This window comes from Phyllobates terribilis, unplaced genomic scaffold (genome assembly GCF_046119375.1).
Source record: "Phyllobates terribilis strain yellow unplaced genomic scaffold, ASM4611937v1 Scaffold_1__5_contigs__length_1240528914, whole genome shotgun sequence".
Taxonomy (NCBI): Eukaryota; Metazoa; Chordata; class Amphibia; order Anura; family Dendrobatidae; genus Phyllobates; species Phyllobates terribilis.
The window spans coordinates 986,267,440-986,283,555 of record NW_027362761.1 but is presented as its reverse complement, the minus strand read 5'-3'; positions in this window follow the sequence as shown (position 1 = coordinate 986,283,555).

The following is a 16,116-nucleotide window of genomic DNA, read 5'->3' as shown; positions in this document are numbered from 1 at the left end:
TCCCCAATCCTGGTATACATGGTACCCCTCATCCCTATCCTGGTATGTATGGTACCCCTCATCCTAGTATGCATGGCACCCCTCATCCCAATTCTGGTATGTATGACCTCCTCATCCCAGAAACCTGGTATGCATGGCACCCCATCCCTCATCCTAGTATGCATGACACCCCTCATCCTTATCCTGCTATGCATGGTACCCCTCATCCAGGTATGCATGGCACCCCATCCCTCAACATGGTATGCATGGTGCCCCGCATTCCTATTCTGGTATGTATGGTTCGCCTCATCCCTATTCTGGTATGCATGGCACCCTTCATCCTCAATCCTGGTATGCATGGCACCCCTCATCCCCAATCCTGGTATGCATTGCTCCGTCATCCCCAATCCTGGTATGTATGGCTCCCTCACCCTCATCCTGGTATGCATGGCACTCCTCATCCCTATCCTCGTATGCATGGGCACCTCATCCCCAATCCTGGTATACATGGTACCCCTCATCCCTATCCTGGTATGTATGGTACCCCTCATCCTAGTATGCATGGCACCCCTCATCCCAATTCTGGTATGTATGACCTCCTCATCCCAGAAACCTGGTATGCATGGCACCCCATCCCTCATCCTAGTATGCATGACACCCCTCATCCTTATCCTGCTATGCATGGTACCCCTCATCCAGGTATGCATGGCACCCCATCCCTCAACATGGTATGCATGGTGCCCCGCATTCCTATTCTGGTATGTATGGTTCGCCTCATCCCTATTCTGGTATGCATGGTACCCCTCACCCCCAATCCTGGTGTGCATGGTCCCCTCACCGCCCAATCCTGGTGTGCATGGTCCCCTCATCCCCCAATCCTGGTGTGCATGGTCCCCTCACCCCCCAATCCTGGTATGCACGGTCCCCTCACCCCCCAATCCTGGTATGAATGGTACCCCTCATCCTGGTATGCATGGTCCCCTTACCCCCCAATCCTGGTGTGTGTTGTACCCCTCACCCCTCAATCCTGGTATGCATGGTCCTCTCACCGCCCAATCCTGGTATGCATGGTCCCTCACCCCCCAATCCTGGTATGCATGGTACCCCTCACCTCCAATCCTGGTATGTGTGGCACCCCTCAGCCCACAATCCTGGTATGTGTGGCCCCCTCATCCCTTTCATGCTGTACACACATACAAAAAATAAACACTTATACTCACCTTTCTTCCCTGTGCTCCAGCGCTGCGGTGTCCTGTTCTGCCGGGGGAGGAGTGCAGCACTGGAGCACCGCGCTGTCTGGCGCCATTTTGCTGAGGACACAATGCACATTATGCGCATGCACCGATCCAATGACTCTCTCCTGCCCCGGTCTCTGGCGAAGAGAGGCACCGCAGCAACGCTCCTCCCAGTCAGGTAAGTATCTAAGTATGGCGCCAGAGATCGCGGTATGTGATCAGTGTCTACGCATACCGCAATCTCCGGCACCATACACTCCTCTTTCCTGTAATGGCTGGATGCGTGCTTCTGTCTGGAGCCAGACTGCGCGTCGCGCATGCGCAGTCTATAAAGGCTTCAGACAGAGACATGCATCCCCGGTTATAATATAGATGTATTAATAATATTATCAAATATCTCCAGTTATAAATGTAGTATAGTTTATTCTGATTCGATATGTCTCTTTCCTCATGTGCAGGCATTTCAGGATCTAAGGTATCCATGGATACGACCACTAGCAACTAGCTAAATATCACTATATCAGTGGTCGTACCCATGGATTCCTAAGGTCCTGCAATGCCTGCACATGAGGAAAGAGGCAAATCAGAAAAACTATACTACATTTCTAATTGGAGGTATTTGCTAATATTTTTATTGTTACACCTAGTACATATTGGGATAGGACCTTGGTGATGGGAATACCCCTTTAATATTCAATTTTCACAAGTGGTAATAGGAAACCAACCACCTCACTATGTTGTAGAATTCATTTTGAGTATGTCATTTTTCCATATATGTTTGGAAACTACTGTTTGAGCATACTCCAGGGCTCAGGAGTGAAGAAGTGCTATTTACCTTTTGGAACAAAATTTTGCATGGAATGGATATTGAATTCCATGTCATATTTGTAAGGCCATATTTGTAGGTGCCAAAATAGCAGAAATCCCCCAAAAGTGAACTCATTTTGGAAGAGACACCCCTCAAGCAATTCATGTTGGGGTGTGGTGAACACCTTGAATCAACGGGTGCTTCACACAATTTTATATCAGTGGGCCATGAAAAAGAAAAAAATATTTTTTTTTCCACTACTATGTTGTTTTGTCTCATTTTTTTTATTTTCACAAGATTAACAGAAAAAGACAAAAATATATAATTTGTTGATCAATTACTCAGGAGTACGCCAATACCCCATATGTGGCCAGGTACTACTACATAAGCTTGACATTTGAAGAGCAATTTCGGCTAGAATAGATTGCGGATGCCATTTCAATTTGCAAGGACCTTGACATGCACAAATAACAGAAAACCCACTACAAAATTACCCTATTTCGAGAACTACATTCCTCAAAAAATTCATTAAAAATTGAGTATTTTGATAGCACAGGTGATTTATGACTTTTATAACTGATCCATAAAAAATATATTTTTTCCACTTAAATAATGCTCAAGCCTGATATTTTTCATTTTTAAAGAGTGTAGTAGGATAGAATGATCAGAAACGACTGTTCGGGTACACTGCAAAGCTCAATAAGGAAACAGCACCATTTTTGAGTTCAGATTTTGCTGGAATGGTGTACATATGCCATGTCACATTAATAGAGCCCCTGAATTGCCAGAACAGCAGGACCTCTCAAAATTATCCAAATTTACACCCCTCAATGAATTCATCTTGAGCTTTAATGACTCGTGAGCATGTTGACACTACAGGTGTTTCACAGAATTTTATACCAGAGGACTTTAAAGAAAAAATATTAGGTTTTTACCACTAAAATGTTGTTTTAAACCCAGATTTTTCATTTTCACAGGAGGTAATAGATAAAACGGACTCTATAATTTGTTATGCTATATATTGCAAAAATGACAATATGCCATATGTGGTCATACAGTACTGTTACTCCTAAAGTAATTGCCCTATTTGACTTTTGGATTACAAATTTTCCCAGAATAGTTTTCGGGCACCATTTGCAGAACCCCAAAGTGAAAGATCAGCAGAAACCCTTATCATGTGACCCGCATATTGAAAATTACACCTATTGCAATACTTTTGTACATGCCAAAAAAGATGGGACACTTCTGGGAAAGAGGTCTGATGGAGTCTAAAGTGACTCCATCATTACAGTTAAATATTCCATAGGGCATTTCAACTGAATACTTTTTTTTGGAGATTTAACCCCTTTACAACCCATGAAGTCTTAGTACGCACATTTGCGTACCCCCCGTTCAGTGAGGGCTGCTGCGCTGAGCCCTCACTGAGCCGAGCACATGTCAGCTGATTCTTACAGCTGACATGTGCCCGCAACAGCCGCAGGTGGAATCGCGATCCACCCATGGCTGTTACCATGTTAAATGCCGCTGTCAATCTCTGACAGCGGCATTTAACGCGCGCTTCCGGGTTGCGCGTCATAAGCCCCGCCCATCGGCAACCCCGTCACGTGATCGCGGGTCACCGATGGGTGGGCATGACAACCCAGGGTCTGCAGCAGACGCCTGTGGTTGTCATGATCTGGTCGCTATGAGCGCCACCTAGTGGTCGGCGCTCATAGCACAGGACCATTTCTGCTGCATGCAGGGGATCTGCTGGTCCCCTGTATGTAGCAGAGCCGATCAGACAAGTGCTGCTTCTAGTCTCCTATGGAGACTATTGAAGCATGCAGTAAGTGAAAAAAAAAAGTTTTTAAAAATATAAAAAAAATTAAAAAAATATAAAAGTTTAAATCACCCCCTTTTCACCCCATTCAAAATAAAATATATAAAAAAAAAACTTACATAAACATATTTGGTATAGTCGCGTTTAGAATCACCCCATCTATCAATATAAAAAAAGAATTAATCCGATCGGTAAACGGTGTAACGAGAAAAAAATTCTAAACGCCAGAATTACGTTTTTTGGTCACCGCAAAATTGCAATAAAATGCAATAACAGGCGATCAAAACATTGGATCTACCCCAAAATGTTATCAATAAAAACGTCAGCCCGGCGCTCAAAAAATAAGACCTAACCCAGCCCCAGATCACGAAAAATGGAGATGCTACAGGTCTCGGAAAATGGGGCTATTTTTATTTTTTTACCAAATTTTGGAATTTTTTTTCACCACTTAAATATAAAAGAACCTATACATGTTTGCTGTCTACGAACTCGTAATGACCTGGAGAATAAGAATGGCAGGTCAGTTTTAGCATTCAGTGAACGTGGTAAAAAAAATAAATAAAAAACAACTGTGGTATTGCACTTTTTTTGCAATTTTAGTGCACTTGGAATTTTTTCCCGTTTTCCCGTATACGATATGGTAAAACTTGTAATGGCATTGAAAATTACAACTCGTCCCGCAAAAAATAAGCCCTCACACGGCCATATTGACCAAAAAATAAAAACGCTATTCCTCTGGGAACAACGGGAGCAAAAAACGAAAAAGCAAAAACGACAAAACCCAAGGTTGCGAAAGGGTTAAACAGAAACACTGAGGTCAGTGTTCAATATGGCCACAGGATAAATGTGAGCTGAGCCTTATTATAATTTTTGGTGGCGGAATGAACAAATCAATAGCAGTTCAAGAATTGTTTATATTTTTTTTTACACCATTCACCTTACATATATAAAGCAACTTTATTCATTGTGTCAGTACGATTACAGAATTAAATAGTTTTTTTTTGTTTTGCTACTTTTGCACGCTAAAAAAACTTTTTTTATTCAGCAAAAAAAATTGCAATGTCACATTTTGAGAGCAATAATATTACTATTTTTTGCTGACAGAGATGAATGAGGGCTTGCTTTTTTGTGGTATAAGTTAAAGTTTGCATTGCAGTTTTTAATCACTTCTATACCAATTTGCATAATGCAGAATGAACAAAAAACAGCCATACAGTAATAGTTATCTTTTTACACATGCGGTATTAGTAATAAACAGCTTCATTCTTTAGGTCAGTGCGATTACAGTGATACCAGATTTCTATAGATTTTTTATGCTTTTCTACTTTTACAAACAAAGAAAAATTTTGAAAAAAAAAGTTTATACATCAACATGATTTAAGAACTTTATTTTTTTTATTTTTACCCTTACAGAAATGAATTAGGACTTAATTTTTACAAGACAGGATTATGTTTTTGGTGATATCACATTTATTTGAATATGAATTTTTGATCACATTTTATTCTGTTTTTTTGTACAATGAAATTAAGAAAAAATGTTCTTTTTATTTATTTTTGTTCACTTCTGGGTTACATATCTTTACAGTTTTATAGATCTGGCTTTTACCCAAAATCCCAAAATTGACATTAAGAAATACCTCTACTTCTTCTTACCTTTATTTTTCCTTAAAAAATTCTTAAACACTATATATATAAATATATATATATATAAATATATATATATATATATATATATATATATATATAAAAAGAAAGCGCAGCAGCACTCCATTATGGCCAAGATACATAAAGACAATAAAACCATTTAATTTAAACTGTGTTATTACTCAATAAGCTTTACTTACAAAAAATGGAGGTTCTTAGCGCATAAATTGGCCAATTCATGTGTGCCCATCAACCGCTGCAAGGTGACCTCCCATCTGATTTGTACTACTCTGCCTACATGCCTCTCTTGGGCTACAAGCCTATAACTCTGGACAGAACATGTCACTTCTGGGCTAAAACACCTACAATTTAAATGGGCTGGTAGAATAGAATATACATCACCTGCTGGTTAAATGGGGGGAGTGCAAGGTCAAACAGGAGGCAGTTTCCACCTCCTATAGTAATATGTCAAAAAAACTGACCAGCACATCCCAAATGTGAACAGGTGCAAGCTGCAGAAACTGTATAAGATATATAAAAAGAAAGCGCAGCAGCACTCCATTATGGCCAAGATACATAAAGACAATAAAACCATTTAATTTAAACTGTGTTATTACTCAATGAGCTTTACTTACAAAAAATGGAGGTTCTTAGCGCATAAATTGGCCAATTCATGTGTGCCCATCAACCGCTGCAAGGTGACCTCCCATCTGATGGGTACTACTCTGCCTGCATGCCTCTCTTGGGCTACAAGCCTATAACTCTGGACAGAACATGTCACTTCTGGGCTAAAACACCTACAGTTTAAATGGACTGGTAGAATAGAATATACATCACCTGCTGGTTAAATGGGGGGAGTGCAAGGTCAAACAGGAGGCAGTTCCCACCTCCTATAGTAATATGTCAAAAAAACTGACCAGCAGGTGATGTATATTCTATTCTACCAGCCCATTTAAATTGTAGGTGTTTTAGCCCAGAAGTGACATGTTCTGTCCAGAGTTCTAGGCTTGTAGCCCAAGAGAGGCATGTAGGCAGAGTAGTACCCATCAGATGGGAGGTCACCTTGCAGCGGTTGATGGGCTCACATGAATTGGCCAATTTATGCGCTAAGAACCTCCATTTTTTGTAAGTAAAGCTTATTGAGTAATAACACAGTTTAAATTAAATGGTTTTATTGTCTTTATGTATCTTGGCCATAATGGAGTGCTGCTGCGCTTTCTTTTTATATATCTTATGCAGTTTCTGCAGCTTGCACCTGTTCACATTTGGGATGTGCTGGTCAGTTTTTTTGACATATATATATATATATATATATATATATATATATATTTTTTTTTAACCATTTTTTACTTGGTCCCTGTACCCTGTATGGGATTTTAACTTTCATTTGTCTGATCGTTGAGTTAATAGCCTGCAATACTTTCATGTATTGCAGGGTATTAGACTGAAAGGAGTCCTGTTAGGACTCCTGTTACCGCACTTAACAGACCCAAAGGTCATTCTTAGATTTCCAAAATGAGCAGAAAAGAAGGTCGGCAGTACATATGGTGAGGTGCTTGTAAGAGAATATCACTAAAAGTAAAATTACAGCATTCTCATGTGTTCTTTGCTTTTTATTGAATCCTAGGGGTTTTTAGAATCAAAAATTTTAAAAATCACTTGGATTCCATAAATAGTCAAGAACATATGAGAGTGGTGTATTTTTACTTTTTATTCTTAGATTTTCAGGTGCTATGAAAATCATTGCCACCCCACGATTTCATCGCGGAGGTCCAATGGGATGAAAGAGGGAGCCCACACCCTCTCGCAACCTTCTAAATTCCACAATTGCTATTGATTATGGCATCTATGTAATTAAACAGTGATGGAGGGTACTGACACTACCACTAGCATCTTCTGCAGGAGCACAGCTTTCAGTTAAGCTGAGCTCCTAGTAGTGATTATGCGGGTACAGCTCCTGTATCTGCATAATTACTATAATGGAAATGTATGTTATAAAGTAGGAACTCCATATGCATTACGACATACATTTACGACAAATGTCAGGAAGGGGTTAACTAGAAGTTTAATATCTGATTCTTGTATCCATTTCAATAGGACATAGATACTCTGAGGTTAAGGCCACGTTCTCATTGTAAGCCAAATACTGAAAGTCTGAACGTGTCTTAATTAAAATTAAATGACTGCATAATTATATAAATTAATTGCAAATAACAACCCATTATTCTCTGCTTTTCACATATAGCTAAGTATCTGTTTTTTTTAGGAAGACAAAAACTATTTTAACTGTATGTTTCATTCACAAAATCAACGGGAAATTTCTGTCAGATATTGTTTCATTCAGTATATTTAGTCAGCTGATTTGACAATAGATAGCAATATTAAAAATGGATTTCTCTTAGTCACTGACAAAGGATAACAAAAAATTGTTTCCAACAAAACATTAAAAGTTCCTATTGATTTCATTTATTATAAATTACTTTAGGAGCATTCTGTCAAGTTCAAATTATTTTGAGATTGTGTTTCCAAGTACAAAATAAGGTATTGACTTTTCCTAAATTCATGACCTGATTATGCTGCACTACTTCCTTCACAGGAGAAAGATTCATGCCTTGTTTTATACGGGATAAGATTTACTATGTGGTAATTGCACAATTTAATTGCAAATAAAGACCCATCAAGTTCTCCTTATTGTTTACAGACCATTAAATAGTGATTGGTGTATTTAAATAGTTTACTCAATAAAAGAAAATCACTTTTCTACTTATATTTAGTTTTTCTATTTGGCAAAGTTGCTTCTGCCTTAGATGGATCATTCTATAGGCTAACTTACTGTATAACAACCACTGTTTAAGCCCTTCTTATATTTAATAAACTCTCATTAACTGCTTTTCTTGGGAACAAAATTCATTCAAAGTCTCAAAAGCTAGTGCCTTTAGAATTTATTCACATTTGTGATATGGCTTCCATTTCAGATATGTCGTTTAAAGTAACCTAAATGATACAGATGGAACAGTTTAGCCTATAGTTTGCTCCTTTTAGGTTATGCCAAGGTTTCTGTAATTTTGAACAGCACCAACTGCTTCGTCTTTTTGCCACTAAATGTGTTGTAAATGACCAGCAGTCTAGTGGAATTTAATAGTACAGGTGTGAAATATACAAATTTAACAAAAAGCCCACTCTTATTAAAGAATGATTCCACACAAAATTCTTCTTAAAGGTGATATTTGGGACTTTAAAAAAAAGTGTGCCTAAGAGCTAACAAGCAGGTAGTTGCTACCTACCTGTCTATTGTGCCCGGTGCCATTCTCTGCCAGCACAGAGCGTCAAAGGCTTCTGCTGACATCACATCAACAGAGCGACAATTTGTGTTCCTGTTGACAAGGAAGAACTACTGGTGTCTTGCTGAATGACAGCTAGCTCTCCGCTGCCTAATTGGGGGAAGCCAGCTGACAATCAGTATGATGCCAGTAGTCTTGCCCTTTCAAAATGAGGAAAAACTGCTGCTGTGTTGACTGGGAACAGCTGAATCTCTGGCAGAAGTGGTCAATGACCGGCGCTGGGTACAACAGACAGGTAGTTATTAGTGATGAGCATGCTCGCTACTGCTTGGTACTCGCCCGAGCATCTCACTGCTCGAGATGCTCGGCGCTCAGAGAATATCTCCGGGATGCTCGGGCGGGAGCCAATGAAGATGCCGATGACGATTTAGAGAGCCAATGAACATGCAGAGATTGTCTGCCACTCACTGTAATGCCATAGCCATCTTGGTTGTGGCATTACAGTGATTGGCTGTCCGCATAGCGCCATCGGGTCTAAATAAGACCTGGTGACGCAATGCTTGTCACAGTCTAACCTTCAGACAGGCAGAGTAAGGAGAGGTACTGCTGTATGAGGGACAGAATTAATGGTGTAAAAGTTAGGCATAGGTATTCCACACCATCCATCTGAACTTACAGTCCTTCTGAGGAGTAATCCAGCTACATATATTTAGTGGCAATAGCAGGAGTTAGGCAGGCAAAGATTGTGAACACTATACAGCACAATACTGTCCATTGCACGTTCTGTCTGCTCCTGCTGTTACAGATATCCGTAGACATAACCCCAGATATCAGGAGCCAGGGTTAATTTTTTTTTAACTTAATCCTGATTATTTTCTAAAATAGTAATAGAGTCCATTATTTTACTGCTCCATTTGCTTTTTAGCACAGCACAATACACCCAGATCTTTTCCATCAACAGACGTTATCCCATATTACAGTGATAAAAATCCAGAAATTTGTAGTGAACGTGGAAAATATTGTCCTCCATTTACAGTTTAGCATCAGTGTGTCAGTGACGCTATTCACACATGGTCGCTGTGAATAATAGGAAACTACAAGTCCACTATTTAAAACCGTGGGCGTCCGTCAAACATATCACATATAGAAGCGGTACAAATCCAGCCATTTGTAGCGACCATGCAAAATATTAGCCTCCATTTAAAATGGGCAAGGCGCGTGGCAAGGGATGAGGAGATGGATGTGATGGTGATGTGCATGCAGAGGACGAGGCCGAGGCCATGGGCAAACTGAAATTGTGCCACAGCAGACACACATATCTTGTCGCCTGACCTTCCTGTCCCAATTACTAGGGGACCGCAGCACACCACTATTGAACCCAGAGCAATGTCAAAAAGTTGTTGGTTGGATAGCAGATAATGCTTAAAGTCACGTTGCCACCACCACCACCACTCTGTTCAAGTCTCAGTAGCCGAGAGTCTGGACCACATATTCCTCACCCTAATCCTCCTTCCTTCCACCATGCCGAGTGCCCGGAGACAACTGATTCCACACTTGGACACTACGAAGAGCTGTTCACTTTTCCATTTATTCATGGCCAGCTTCAATAGTGGCAAGAGGAGATCGCATGTAGCGATGCCCAAATATTTGAGCAGCCACGTTCATACGAACGCAATGGTGGGAAAGTGCAATTACTGTTGCAAGAGGTGGATGATGAGACACAATTGGCAGAAAATCAGGAGCAGGACTAGGGTGCAGAAGTGAAAGAATAGGTGGTGGAAGGTGAAGTTACTGACTCAACCTGGCAAGGTGACATGCAGAGCCTGGACAGCAGCACACATGGAGAGGGAGGCATAACACTACAACAGGCAGGAAGAAGCAGTGTGGTGGACGCAGACACAAGGTGGCCAACCGTTCCCCGGAACACCAACATGACGGAAATTGCCAGTATTACTGTTAGGTCTTCCTGCGTCTGGTTCTTTTTTATAGATTGTGCAGATAACCCCAAAAATGCCATTTGCACCATCTGCCAGGCCAGCATCAGCAGGGGTAGCAAAACTAGCAGCCTGACCACGACCAGAATGATCAGGCACATGACAGAAAGGCACCAGACTATGTGGGCCGAACGCCAGGGTCCAGAAACAGTGTCTATGGGTGACACCACTGCTTCTTCCACTGTTGTATGTGTACACCAATCCCCTGTCCATGGTGCATGAGGAGATGCCTCCCACACTGCTCCTGTCATTGCTCACTCGCAACTTGCACGATCAGCAATCATGTCCACGTCCTTGTCCCAGTGCAGAGTTCAGTTGTCCCTACTCCAGTCCTTGGAATGCAAGGGCAAATACGCAGCCAATGCCCCACAGGCCACATTACTAAACTCACACATTTAGCGAATGCTTGAGCTCAAAATGTTGCCTTTTAGGCTCATGGAGATGGAAGCTTTCCGCAACCTGATGGCGGCAGCCATCCCACAGTACTCAGTCTCCAGCCACCACTTTTTCTTCCGGTTTTCCGTCCCCGCATTACAAAAGCACATGTCCCAGAACATTAGCGGTGCCTTCAACAACGCAGTTACTGGGAAAGTTCACCTAACCACGGACACGTGGATAAGCGCTTGTGGGCAGAGATGGTACATCTCGTTGATGGCACACTGGGTTAATATAGTTGAAGACGGGACCCAATCAGACCTTGGGGCGGAACTTGTCCTCCCAATGCCGAGGATTATGGGCCCTGGGTCAATCAGGGTTGCCCCCACATTCTACAGCTCCTGCATCTCCTCAGCCTCCTCTTCAGCCTCCATCTCCGAAATGACCATATCACTCAGTCAGAAACTGGAAGCACTGCAGCACTGCCTTGGCCAAGTGGCAACAGGCTGTGTTGAAGCTAATATGCTTAGGTGACAAACGGCACAATGCTTAAGAGTTGTGGAAAGCTCTGAAAGAGCATGCAGATCTGTGGCTGTCACCGCTGAACCTACAGCCAAGCATGGTCATGTGTGACAATGGCCAGAACCTGGTGGCGTCTCTGAAGCAAGGCAAGCTCACACACGAGCCATGCCTGTCCCATGTGCTCAATCTCGTGGTTCAGCGGTTTCTCAAAACCTACCTGGATCTGCTGGACCTGCTTGTCCAAGTATGCCGCGTGTGTGTTTTAGAAAGTCAGCTACAGCTTCCGCCGCCATTGCCATGCTTCAGCAGCATTTTCCACTTTTAGATGTCCCCACGCATTGGAACTCAACGTTGCAAATGTTGGGAAGGATTTGTGAGCAGCACAGGGCAGTTGTTGAGTACCAGGATCAAAACGTCCATGATTATTCAGGTCAGCTTTCACACATAAGAGCTCAGGAGTGGGCATGAATATGAAACATCTGTGCCATCCTCGAAAACTTTGAGGACTTCACCAAGATGGTGAGCAGCGATGGTGCCATAATTAGTCTCACTATCCCGCTTCTCTGTCTTCTGAAATGATCATTGCTCACAATTAATGAGGAGGTGGAGGAACACAAGGAGATGGAGCAAGGAACCATACAGGGTGATTCCACATAGTCCAGCCTCATCTCATCCCAACGTGGATTGGGTGACAATGAGGAAGAGGAGGAGGAAGAACAGGAGCTAGTTTCCTGTGCTACAGACAATACTACGTGCACAACTGACATTCTTAATGTTCAGCGTGGATGGCCTGAGGAGTGGGCGGAGTAGGAGAACGAGAAGGATGAGGAGGAGAGCATGGTCAGTCATCCTCTTGGTGAGGATATGGAAGTCTTGCCGGTTAGCAGTCTGGCACACATGGCTGAGTTTATGGTACGCTGCCTTTCCAGTGACCCTCACGTTCTCCAAATTTAGGGTAACATTCATTACTGGTTGGTAACACTTCTAGACCCACGATACAAGGAGAACTTTCTATCTCTCATTCCGGCAGCGGACAGGTCTGCAAAAATGGTGCTGTACCAGTAGGTCCTTGTTGTGGAACTATTAAAAAAATTCCCATCTGAAAACGCTGGCGGCAGAGGTCAGAGTTCGTTGGACAAACAAGGAGTACAGTTGAGAGAGACACAAATACGATCCAGCAGAGGCAGGGGAACACTGTCAAAGGTCTGGGAGAGTTTTCTCAGACACTCCCATCTCACAGGCCCTGATGTGCGGGGTACTATAACAAGGAGGGATAATTTTACGAAGATGCTGCCTTATAATTATTGGGTATCCAAGCTGGATACGTGGAATGAACTGGCTCTCTATGCCTGGGAGATCCTGGCCTGCCCTGCCGCCAGCGTTTTGTCAGAGCGGGTTTTTAGTGCCGCTGGGGGAATTATAACTGACAGGCGCATCCGCCTGTAAACTGAAAGTGCTGACAGGTTGACTCTTGTAAAAATGAACAAGGGCTGGATTTGACAAGACATCTCAACACCACCAAATGATAGTAACATAACATAAACTCAAATCCAGGGTCTTTTTTTTGCAAGGTCTATTCCATGCACCTCTTCACACCCAGACATGGGTATACACTTCCTAATTTTGTCTATTTTCTGTTGTACTCCTCCTTCTCCTCATCCTCATCCTCCACCACCATATATTCAGGGTGAACTTGATGCCACACCCACTAATTTTTTTAAATGGTGTTTATGATGCCCATAGGAAATGTTTGTTATACAGTATATTCATGTATACCACCCAGGTGTAAATGTTTTTTAGTCCATGCACTTAGCGCATGTGGTGTTACAAGTATAGGAGACCCGCTCCTCTATAATGGGAACGTTTTCTTATTGAGGCCCTCCTCTACGTCTCTTCCAAGGGCAATTGAGTGCGTCCAATTTTTTGGCAGCCTTTGCACTCACTCCATACGCAAGAACAGTATAGGAGACCCGCTCCTTTATAATAGGGGCATTGGAGTGCGTCCCAAATTTCAGCAGCTATTTCAGTCACTGCATACACAAGAAGAGTATAGGTGATCCGATCCTTTATAATGGGAATATTCTGTTACCGAGGCCCTCCTCTATGTGACTTTAAATTGGTATTGGGGTTTTTCCAAAATTTAGGCAGCCGTTGCAGTCACTGCATACACAATAACCGTATAGCAGAACCGCTCCTTTATAAAGGAACATTTTGTTACCGAGGCACTTCTCTATGTCTCTTTAAATTGGTATTTGTTTTTTTTCCTAAATTTAGGCAGCCATTGCAGTCATTGCAATAACACTATAGGAGACCCGCTCCTTAATAATGGGAACAAGAAGTCATAGCCAGCTGATGGCCCTCTAACAATAGTGAGGGACAACTACTGGCCATTTAAGAATAGTAAGGGCCACCTTATGGCCCTATAAAAATTAGGTTTTGTGACTTTCAGGGTCCCTCTATCATAAATGAAACAGGATGTGTCTAATGATGTCTCACACACCACACTGCCAGATAAGAAAGTAAAATGTTAAAATTACATTGACTGGTAAATGTATTTTTCACAGTTGAAAGCAATGCAATAGTGGAAAAACGCAAGGTGTGAAAATAGCCCAAGGTGTGGAAAATCATTTTTGTTTTTGTTTATTTATTTTGCCTTATATACAAGTCATTACCCTGGAAAGGATGTTCCTTAACATTTTTCCCAGGAAAATCGATTTTGTTTTTGTTTTTGTATGTTTTATTGTTAGCCTGTAAAAGTGGCGTAATACTCTGACAACATTGTTGACAGCAGTGACCTGTGAGTCAGAGATGCTTCCAGGGGTCTTCCCATGTCATTTGAGCACTGTTTCCATCGAGCACCCAAGCATTCCAATTTGCTTGACTCGAGCAACGAGCACCCGAGTATTTTAGTGCTCACTCATGACTACTAGCTATAATTGACAATATAGACAGTTATTTTTACCATTACTGTCATAAAAAATTCAAGCTATGGGAATATTTTAACACAATAAGCTGAGGAATACTGAACCTCTTTTTCTACCGTTGATCTAGTGAAAGCTACTCAGCCACTTGCCAAGGCAAGAAACAATATTTTTTTCATTTTTTGTCTCATCTGACTGCTGAGGCATGACATTGGCTTCAATGGATAGGTGACTGCACATCATCACTTCCTGTCCCTGTAAGGACCACCATTGCTGCCTGCACTAGATCCATGGAAGTAAAAACAGGTTAATATGCCTAAGTTTATTGTTTTTAAAACATTCCTGTAGCTTGCAATTATTTTTCATGTTGAACAACTCTTTCAATGGTCTGTCTGATGCATTAAACATGTGCTTTTCTATTTATGTATGTCTAATTTATTGCTATATTTCAATTTTTTAACTGACTGAGATGTTCTGCTGACAAAACTACAAATAATATCCAAATAGAATATCACACAAGTAATCTGCTCATAAATGATTGTACAGTACTAAGTCTTAAAAGATTTACATTTTCCTTGAGCAAATCATTCACCATTTGCCTTTGTTCTTCAAGTTTAATGGATTGAGCTCTCTGAGAATCACTACCTCTTCCTGATTGATGGTTTTTTTTTACTTTTAATAAGAAATTCAGTCAAATTTCCCACAGTGAAAAGTGCTTTTTAATTATGAAACCCTAGTGTGTAAGAATGATCCAATTTACACATCAGAAAAGTTCACTCAATTCACCGTAATTTATTTTGCACTCAAAATAACCTCCATACTGAACGAGTCATTTTTCATTTCATTTTACTAATATGTATTTTATTGTAAAATAAGAAAGAGGTCATCTTCCTTCTAAATGCCTCCTTTCACAATGAAGCATAATGATAAGTGTACAGCTCAATCATGCAACTTTTCCAATTAATCAAACACTTCATTAAGACTGTCAGATAGCTGTAAGGATGTCTATCCTATTATTGATTTTTTTTTTTAATAATCCAGAGTAATTTAATAAGCCATAGTTCCCTAATTAAACATTACTGGAAATTAATCAGATGTAAAATTTGAAATCAGTGGGGTGCTGAATGAATTATTTAATTTCCATAGACGTCAATATTACTGAATATTAGATGAGCATTTACTAAATATGTTTTAACTAAGGGTTTGCTATAATTGAAAGTAACTTAATGAACTAAACTAATTCTGGCCAGCAATAGATTATATTTGTCAATGTTAATTTAAAATCACTATTACAGTATTAAGCAATGCAACCTTCTATAAATGTTTAGTTGTGGAACCTTGCAGTTATTAATTATTACTTTTTCAGAACCTAGCATTGCAAGTTACCTCCAGTTATGGAGCGGCTACAATATCAATTATAATTACTAAGCATGAAAAAAAAAAGATTTGGCTTTTCATTGTGTAAGCAACGTTAAGAGATATAGCAGACAGAATCTGTCAGAGTTAGAATCATGAGGAAAGGAAGCAAATTTCCCACT